Source organism: Rutidosis leptorrhynchoides, chromosome 8 (assembly GCF_046630445.1).
Source record: "Rutidosis leptorrhynchoides isolate AG116_Rl617_1_P2 chromosome 8, CSIRO_AGI_Rlap_v1, whole genome shotgun sequence".
NCBI classification, from domain to species: domain Eukaryota; kingdom Viridiplantae; phylum Streptophyta; class Magnoliopsida; order Asterales; family Asteraceae; genus Rutidosis; species Rutidosis leptorrhynchoides.
Genome location: NC_092340.1, coordinates 124,622,352 through 124,632,519, shown reverse-complemented (window position 1 = coordinate 124,632,519; position 10,168 = coordinate 124,622,352). Strand labels below are relative to the sequence as shown.

General features: G+C 39.6%; 1 non-coding gene across 1 annotated transcript; it reads right to left on the bottom strand.

The window, feature by feature from the left end:
• Positions 1-526: 526 nt before the first annotated feature.
• LOC139865357 (small nucleolar RNA R71) lies at positions 527-633 on the bottom strand. Its single transcript, XR_011764882.1, has one exon. It is a non-coding gene; the product is annotated as a small nucleolar RNA R71 (small nucleolar RNA).
• Positions 634-10,168: the final 9,535 nt, after the last annotated feature.

Below are 10,168 nucleotides of genomic sequence, written 5' to 3'. Positions count from 1 at the left end.
ATCTTAGTTTATTTGCAAAAAATTAAAAACAAAAAGGCATACCTAGTGTATGACCCAAACCCGATCTAGACCAGGGCCGTTGCTATTCGTACCTGATCCAGACGCAATAATCTCTAAAGCACGCAAGGAAGCACGAATCAGAAATCAAATGGCGTTACGCGTTACTTTAGCAGAAAACACCAAACCCTCGATTGAAGGTCGAGGATGACCAATCAGATTTCCAGAGATTCAAGGACACTCTTTCGAGTTAAAACATCACATCATCCAGCTCATCCAAAATAGCTGTCAGTTTCATGGATTACCGAATGACGATCCTAATTCTCACCTTGATAAATTCATATCTCTTTCGAACTCCTACAAACAGCCAGGGATAGGACAAGATATAGTCCGGCTATACTTATTCCCCTATTCTCTCACTCATCATGCTCAAACTTGGTTTGAAGGACTGGAAAAAGATTCCATCACGTCATGGATGGAGATGGCTACTAAATTCCTAACAAAATATTTCCCTCATTCTAAACAAACCAAACTGAAGAATGACATCATTAACTTCAAACAAAGTTATGATGAATCTCTTTACACTGCATGGGAGCGATTCAAAACCCTGCTAAAGAAATGCCCTAATCATCAGCTAGAACGGTCAGCCCAAATCTGTACCTTCTACAATGGTCTTACGGTAAATCATAGGATGACGATTGATGCAGCAGCTCAAGGGAATCTGATGAACCAAACCATAGACGAAGCATGGGAATTGCTCGAGAACATGACAATGCATCATCATGACTGGAACAGTGGTGAAACAACTTCATCATCTGCCCCACTCCCTGCACTTAACAATCAAACGGAGGCCATCAAATCCCTCACGGATAAGATAGAATCTCTTGCTAAACAACTCAAAGAATTGCAGACGCAGCCGCAGCAGGTTAACCAAGCCCAGGCTTGTGTTAATTGTACCAACCCGCAACTCACTGAAAAATATCAAGTTGAGTACGAATACCCTGACGGTTCAGTCTGTTACGTTCAATACCCAGCTCGTCCACCAAATCCCGGATTCAATCAACCACCTAGGGTTAATCAGTTTCAGCGAAGCAATTAACCTTTCCGCTATCGCTATCCACCTTATCCAACCCAACAATCTCAATTGACCTACGATCAACCACTTCCACTCACTGGTCCCCCAGTTGAGGAAAATTCCCCTACCACCCAGATTACAAAAGCAACTAATCCCACTCTCGGAGCTGATGATCAATTGACTCAGTTCATTCAAGGACAACAACAGCTAAATCAGAGAACTGCAGCCAGACAAGATCAGACGGAGATACTAATGAGAAATCAATTAGCTCTGCTCAAAAGTTTGGAAACGCAGCTCGGACAGTTATCACAACGCCTTGAAAACCGACCGCAAGGAAGATTGCCAAGTAATACTATCCAAAATTCCCACATAGAAGAAGCAAAGCAAATGGATTCCGTGATCCCAGAGGAAGAACCGCGAAGAAGGTCAGATAGGCTCAAGAACAAATCGACATATACTCAGAAGCTGACCCCTGAAACTCCAATTCGCGTACCTTATCCTGGAAGGCTACAAGAAGAACCATCCAAGCTTGATTCCTTCAAACTTGATGGAAGATTCCTGGACACTATGTCCAAAGTTCCCAACCAGAAGAGATACATCTGAAGGCTTCTTTCTACAAAGGAGAGGATACCAGAATCTAACAAAATTCCACTGAGTGAAGAATGCTCTGCATTATTCAGAAACTCCCTACCACCAAAGCTAGGAGATACGGGCCGATTCGTTTTCCCGTGTTCAATCTACCAATCTAGAACCATTCATGCGCTAGTAGATTTAGGAGCAAGTATCAACCTAATCCCCTACTCTCTCTACAGGAGATTAGAGTTAGGAGACTTGTCACCAACCAAAATGACAATCCAACTTGCCGATCACACAATTCGATATCCTAAGGGCATAGTTGAGAACATCTTGGTGAAAGTCGACAAATTCTTGTATGCTACGGATTTCGTAGTAATGGATATTAAGGAAGACCTACACACACCAGTAGTGTTAAGAAGACCTTTCATGAATAAGGCTAGGACTATCATTGATGTGTACAATCAAACCTTGATCTTACGATCGCATGGAGAGAGCGTTACCTTCAAAATTGACCGACCAACCGATCTTTCTGGATAGGCAGAGATGTTAGCTATTTCCACCAGACGAATCACTTCCGATGACGAGTCTTTACCACCAGCCAATGATATCGAGATGGGTGTCGAATCACAGTCTGTAGACGACCCAGAAATGGAAGAAGAGGATCTCAGCGAAGAAATAGAGGAAGAGGAGGAATCTGAGGAGGAAGAGGAAATGAAAGACGTAAAAGAAAATGCGAAAATACCCGCTCCAAGCACTGAGCGTCATGAAGAAATAATGAGGCTTGAAACGGAAGATCACAGTTTAATCATTCATTTCAAGAAGAAGACCGACAAGGCTGAGGTTAAGGATATAAAAATTGATCCTGCAAGTATCAAAGTGGAGAATTAGAATACTGAAGAAACCCGTTCATCAGACGCATCCTCAGAAGAACAATACACCGATGATAATGAGGAAGAGCAACGTGAAGACATTCTGAATAACTCACACTCGCCAATCGAACCAGACCAAGGGGAGCCGGACTCTTCTTCAGATCAAATTCCGGTTATATCCCCACACGCAGACGTGATTACCTTCATCAATGATACCAATGAATTTGAAGACATTCTCGAAGCCATTCGAAAATCAGCCATTGATTTTTCGCTACGCTTAACAGAACGAATTATGGCTATCAGAGAAGAACACCACCTCTATATCCGAAGAGAAGACAATGATGTTGAAATCCTAGAAGAACGCATTCAAGACTTTATCAATTCTCTTCACGATCATATCTATCACGAAGAAAGGCAACGAGAGCACAATTCAGTGGTTCGCACTATTCTTGAGACAAGATTCTGTCGAGATTAGAAGATCATTTACTCTAGGGTCTACAACGCCTTAGCCGGATCTGCACTTTTGTTCTCATGAAACCAACGAGCACTACTGACTCTCATCCGAAAGCGTATGGATCTTTCCACCGGATGCCCGACTTATCACTCTGATTTGCAAATGATCAAAATCAAGGTTATTCACAGCTTTTTCGCTCTTTTGGAACGAGATAATTTCGAAAGCACACCAGAAAGACTAGTGATTTACGTAACAATTGATCACCACGCTGATCTGATTATCAAAGAGTTACGAGACGCTGTTATGAAGGAAGCAAGGCGAAACAATCGGTTCTCTCATCTTGAACCAAACCGAGTCAACATTACCACCTATGTTACGAAGCAGCTATCACATATCTTCCACGAATCCTCAGATCCAATTTCCCATTTAAAGATGGATGTCGGGAGATATACTCAAAGACGGTGAAATTAATACTCGGATCAGGATTGCTGTTCACTTCTTTCCAGCTTCATCTTTTAACTAATCTGTGCAAAGCAACAGACTCCTACTGTGGGGATCACCGTTCTGAAGACTTCGAGATTCTAAAGATACAGTTTCTGACATTATTTGAAGACCTCCGAAATGAGCATCCCGTCAGAGAAATAATCTCCACCAGCACTGCTTCTATGATTGACATTCATGGGTCAACCAGCAGAGCCGTGGATCATATTCTTATCGGGCTTCAAGACTTATCAAGAGCCGAAACTGCGCACTACTTATCTTTCAGAAGATCTTCAAGAGAAGTACCGGATTTGTTACCACTATTGGTCCGACACTTTCTCAGGATTTATCCACCGAGACTCACATTCCCTCGAGAAGAACAAGATCACAACCATCAGCGAGGAACGTTTGCTTTTTAAAGCATCACTACGGTCGACCCAACGACCTTAAACAAAAGCGATTCTCGGGAGGCAACCCGTGCAATAAAGTAGAGTAGAAGAATAAAGGATGATAAACGAGCCGATAAAGACGCAAGGATTGGAAGCCAGCCGCATCTGCTAGGAGTATTTCTTTCTTTTTCGCTACTAGCTCAAGATTCAAACTATGCCACATCCTAGCTTATCACTAAGTGTGGGATAACACCCAATAAAAGCACTAGACAAATACTCCCAAATCTTCAACTAAAACTCCTAAGTGTGGGATACACTAGGAACATTGAGGACAATGTTCGTCTAAGTGTGGGATGTTGGTATATTTTTATGCTATATTATAATAACCCATTACGAAGATTCCAAGTCCTTAAGCCAAATTTCAAAATTTTTGAAAGAAACCCTTTTCAAAAAAGTATTTTTGAAAACCTAAAACGTTTGTCAATAAAAATAAGGCTTAAGTAAGGTGAAAATCTTGTTAGATTGGAATCTCTAATAGAGCATTGTATGACTAAGGCATTATCGACCTAAATTGATTATGGTGAGGAACCCCAAATAAGACCAGCATTCATCTTTAATGCTTCACTATTTTCCGTTGAGAGTGCCGATGTCTGTGCTCAGAATCAGAACTTGCTTTAGATCTACATCTCCAAGCAGCGAAACGTGATTCGGTTGTAATCAAAAGAGCTAGCCATTTGTCAAACATAAGCCTTCCATACCTCCACCACTTCTACTCCACATCACCTTTACTATTACTCAAAAAATCCAGAAAACGAGAACTCCTTCCGAAAACCCGATGTTATAAAACTCTCAAGTATCATGGCAAAGGTCCTGAAAAAGTTTAACGGCTAAAAGTTTCTCGAGAAGAAGTCTCCAAATAAAAAAATTAATAATAATAATATATATGGTTCTGAAAAAGGAGCAGAACTAAATAAAAGAAATGCCGAAGAGAACTCGACCGAAAATGATTATCAAATGAAGAAAAGTTCAAAAGTGCTTCTCAAAATACTTCAGCACTCCTATCTATCCGAATAAAAGTCTGTATAAAGATTACATTACCCTTTATCTCACCCCTCAAAAATAACTTCACTACCACTCCAAAATTCCTTTTCCATCATTGACAAATGACCCATAAAGCTGAGATTACTACCGTTCTCGCATTAGCAGCAAGGATTTGAGTCTTTATCAAGCCTATGACGATGGGTGTACCATGACTGGCTATGAGTGTATTCATTTCTTAGATCTATAGGGAACCCTAAACACTTAAGTGATTGAGTGACCCGTGAAAGCTAGCCTATGTCATGTAACCTCCTCGCATGCTTGCAGAGATAATTTCAATCCTAACATAGATGACTCACCTTGTCTTTTGCTCTTATAATAAAAGCAAACCGTTTAGGCTATTAGAAAAGAAATGCCGAAAAGATTCTTAAGAAAATGAGAGTTTGCTTGAGGACAAGCAAAGTCTAACGGTGGGATATTTGATATCGGCTAAAAAGTCACGTTTTCACCCCGGTATTAAGGCCCAAAAAAAAGAAAGATTCGAACATTGTCGGCAAAATACCTACTTCGTTGGTTAAAATTGAAGAACAAGTAATTACGAAGGTGGTGAAAAAAGAATCAAGAGAATCGGAGATAAAACGAAGATTCTAGAGCAAAAACGGTGAAAGACAAGAAATCAAGTTACGATCCAGTGAATCAAGGCTGACCAGCACCAAAAACGGCATGCCATACGGCTTGCCAGTATGGGGTACGGCCTGCCAAATGGTCTAGCAAATGGCCCCAAGAAACAGGCTGCCAAGCAAACGGCTTGCCAAATACGGCTCACCAAACGGGTTGCCATACGGCTTGCCAGCCGTTTGCAGGCAAAAACTTTGCTTATTTAAAGGGTCTTTTTCATTCATTCCAACACACACTTCAATTCACTTCTTTCTCTCTCTGATACAATATTAGTCATACTCTCAAGGCCTTCGACTTTGTGCGGGAAACCTAGTACCCGGAGAAGAACGTTGAATATTGTATTAGGAGCGGTCTGGAGTCTTGAAGTTGTCACTTTCATATTCAGAACTCGTTTAATCTACTGGTACTTCTATCCTTTATCTTATATAATGTTTTATGATATTGTTGCCATGATTACCGAGTAGTTATCTTTAGTGTATTTTATGATGTAAGCAGTTATAATGCCGAAATAATATTATGGTTTGTGTATGCTGTCGAAATGCTTTCCGATTATGCTTTAAACTCAATTGCTTTTCCAACTAATAGAATGTAGTTATAGGCTCTGTTATTGGGAAGTCGCGAACCCCGATTCAGAGTACACTATCTGTGTCACCCCTTGGTAAGAAAAGTTTATCGGATACAACGTAAGAGCGACTGAGGCACACCGGTTGTAGTAAGTCTATCAAGCTTTAGATTCTGACTGAGGACTCTTTCGTAGTGAAACATCTAACTAGACCTTTAGTACATTGTCGGTCCTAGATCATGTTAGTATAGTCACTAAGCATATAAACTTCGTACGTGCATGCTGAAGCACAGCGGTTGTTGTAAGCTGTACCTCTGCTAAGTAAGGTCATGGAACCCGGTTAGTGTTGACCAGTACACTGCACCATAACGCGGTCTCAAGGATTGTACCCCGCTTGAGGGATTCTTAGTTAATTAAGGAATTGTTTGTTTAGACACATAAAGGATTGGACCGTTAGGATAACCGAATGTGTTCATGGAAGTCAGCTTGACTTGGCCAGGGTGTTCTTTATGGTTGAACTCTTTTTAAGGGCCTAACTATCTTTCAAAACCAATCATTAACGAAAGCATTGAAACACATCACGTCTCTCGGATATGGTAAACCATGTACTCTTTTATGCTTAAGAAAGTTTAGACCTTTTTGGAATGTTAATACGTCACCCAACCGAGTCGCTCAATTGGATGAGCCGTCTGAACGTGTATGCCTGTAGTCGGACTGCACGGACGTCGGGGGTAAGGGACGTTGCTGTCTATTCAGAATCTTCAAGCGTAACGCAGTACCCAGTGACATGTCTTATGACAGAGGCATTTAGGACCAGTGTAATGAATACAAGGCCTCTGCCTATTCATGAGCTAGCATTCCATAATCTCGGCAGAATAACTGATGAAGTCATAGTATGCACTCACTTTAACCTTATCTGAATTACGAATTTTATCGCATTTACTTTATCTATCTTATAAATTATAAAATCCCAAATTAAATAACCACTACTCCCTAACTATCTTAGGCTTAAATATAGGTTCAATTCTACTGATATCTAAAAAATACGACTCTAGGTTATACTTCCCTTACTTATAAGGAGTAGTAAGATTTAGGCCCCGCTAAATATAAATTTAAAACAGTACCCTCTCCCACAAGTGGCTGATCCTGGCGATCCGAGGCCAGACGACACCGCGCAAATAAAAACTGTCTGTTTCGGCCATATAAGGAATTATGAGCAGTTTAGGTTTTAGGTTTAGTCTTAAATAGTTAGGGCTTAACACAAATTAACAAGGATTAGTAACTAGTGGCCAAAATGGAAAGAAAAGGGGTGGGATGGGGTGATTCGGCTGATTGGGCCCAATGTGGGGTTCCCGGGCTCTCGTTTTACAAAAGCGTGTATTCGTGACTCGTTTCAAGTGCTGTTTAGACGTATCGCAGGCCTGGGACGCTAAACCGATCGTTAAAATGCAACGAAATGTTTAATTTATTAAAATCCCAAATAAATTAAATATTTTCAAAAGTTAATAATTATTAAAATATTTATTAAAATAAACCCAAGCGTTTCGTTGCTCGAAAAGTAGTTTTTGCAGTTATTCAAACCGTAGCATTTTTATAGTATTTCTTTATTTGAAATATATTTTCCAATTAACATTAACCCATATTAATTATCGTAACCCTCCAAGGATCAAGTATGTATTTAATACACTTAAACACATAAAAAGTCAAATAATTGTCGTTAAATTAACTAACAGACAGTGAACGGAAGTGACGAAAAAAGCAGGGTTGTTACACTTTGTCAATGCCTAGGGAATCCAACATTCTATTTGTTTATTCAAATAGTGGTGTCAAACCAAATTGGGGTGTTCCTGCAAATAGCTACCAAAGAGGAAAGAGGAGAGCACACTCTCTGCTACAATTGTCCCCACAAGTACAGACATCCTATGTAACAATGGACAATGGATCAATTACACGGATAAAAGGATTACTATAAATAGAAGTATTCACTATTGTAACAACTAGTGGTGTGGGTTTATTTATTTAGAGTCCAAAAGGTGTAATAGCTTAAGATATCATTGATAGCTATAACTTAGGTATAATCTGTATCAACCATCTGTTATTCCGCTAAGAACAATTGTAATTCTTTGTGATTCATATCAATAAAGAATAACCGTTGAAAATTACCTTTGACTCTTATTTAAATTAATAGCATGAATACTAACTGTTATATCTATCAAGATAATCAAAAGAATTGTATTCACCCCCCTCTATAATACTCTTGTTGTTATTCAAGGGACCAACATTGGTATCAGAGCTTCAGTCTTGATAATCTCATATCTTGGATCTAAATTCTCTCATTGCTGCATACACAAACTCAGCTTACCTGGAAAATGGGTCATCCAATAGACCACCTAAACATGATGAAGATGAGTATGAAACCTAGAAAGCTATGTTCCTGCTCCATCTTGAGTCTGTTGACCCACTCATGCCTGACATTGCTATAGATGGACCTTTCATCCCTACTGAAACACTTGATAGCGTTCTTGCTACAGCAGACACTCCTGCTATCCCAAGCAGAGAAGTTGTTCTTCCCCCATCTAGATTGGTGGATGAGGACAAACGTCGTGTTGGACTTGAACCTAAGATCAGAACCTTCCTAGCTATAACTTTACCTAACCATTTGTTCAAACTGATTAAGGGATAACTGAATCCTAAAGCTATGTTAGACTATCTTGATGTTACATATGAAGGTATGGATGAGGTTAGGCAAAATAAGATTATTGCTTTAAAAAGAGAATATGAAATGTTCTTTACCTACAAGAGTGAGATACTTAAGCAAACCTTCATTAGGTTTAATTCCTTAGTTGCTGACTTGCTTACCTTGAAAATCACCTATACTGATTTTGAACAAGTCAACAAATTTATTGATTCACTGCCTGCTAAATTGAAACCTGTTACTGACCCTTTAAGAACCACTCAGACCTTAAAGAACTTCAACATGTCTTCTCTATATGGTACACTTTGGAACCATGAGAAGGCAGAGGCCAAACTTGAGCTTAATTTGAAAGAAAACTTCAAGTCTGCCCCCACCACTTCAAAATATACAAAGTCAGATGATACTGCTCTTGTTGCTACTGCTAAAAAGAAAGCTCAAAAGGCTTTACTGAAGTTATGGCTTTGCTGGCTACGCAGTTCAAAAAATTCATTCGTTATAGAACCAGTAAGCCATACAAAGTGAGTAAGATGCCAAGTTCTAGGTATGGTAGTAAGTCAGTCAAGGGCCCAAAACCCGAGTGTTATAATTGTGGGAAGGTATGACACTTTGCAGCTGAGTTCATGTCCAGAAAACCTTCCTCACATGCTAACACGTTTACAAAAGCTGAAAAGTACGAGAACAAGTACAAGGCAATGAAGGCCCAAATGAAGGAAAGTTCAAAGACTGATAAGAAGGAGAAGAAACCAGAAAAGGTGCTAGTTGCTGAACATTATGATTAGAATGAAACCAGCTCATCTTCATCTTCTGATAGTGAAACTGATGAAGATTGTGCTGGTTATGCTTCTGGTAAAAAGCTGTGTTTAATGTCCAGAAAAGTAGAGGACTTGGTAGAGGAAGAAAGTGGTAGTACATGTTTAGCTGATATGAGGGAAGCTGATCAGAAAAGAGATTCACCTCAACGGAAATCTGAAATGCTGTATAAGGTTAATACTTTTCGAACTTATACTGATGATGAAAAGGCTGAAATGTTTGACTACCTGAGAATTGACTTAAGCAGAGGCAGCAAACGTGAAGAAGTTTTCAAAACTGAAATTAAATCTTTAAATGAAAAACTTAAATGCAAATCCGATGAAATTAAGATTTTGAAAGATGAAATTTCTAAACTTGAAAAACAAAACTATGCTATAAAATCTTTTCAATCAGCCGCATCAGTAGTCTAAAACTAGCTTACTGACCTTAAAAAAGTGGTAGCCTCTTGGTATTTATCTACTCAACGCACAGCCAAGTGCATTAATGAGCATATACCTGCCCAGGTTGAGACATTCTTTGCTGGTGACTATGCTGCTGCTGCTCAT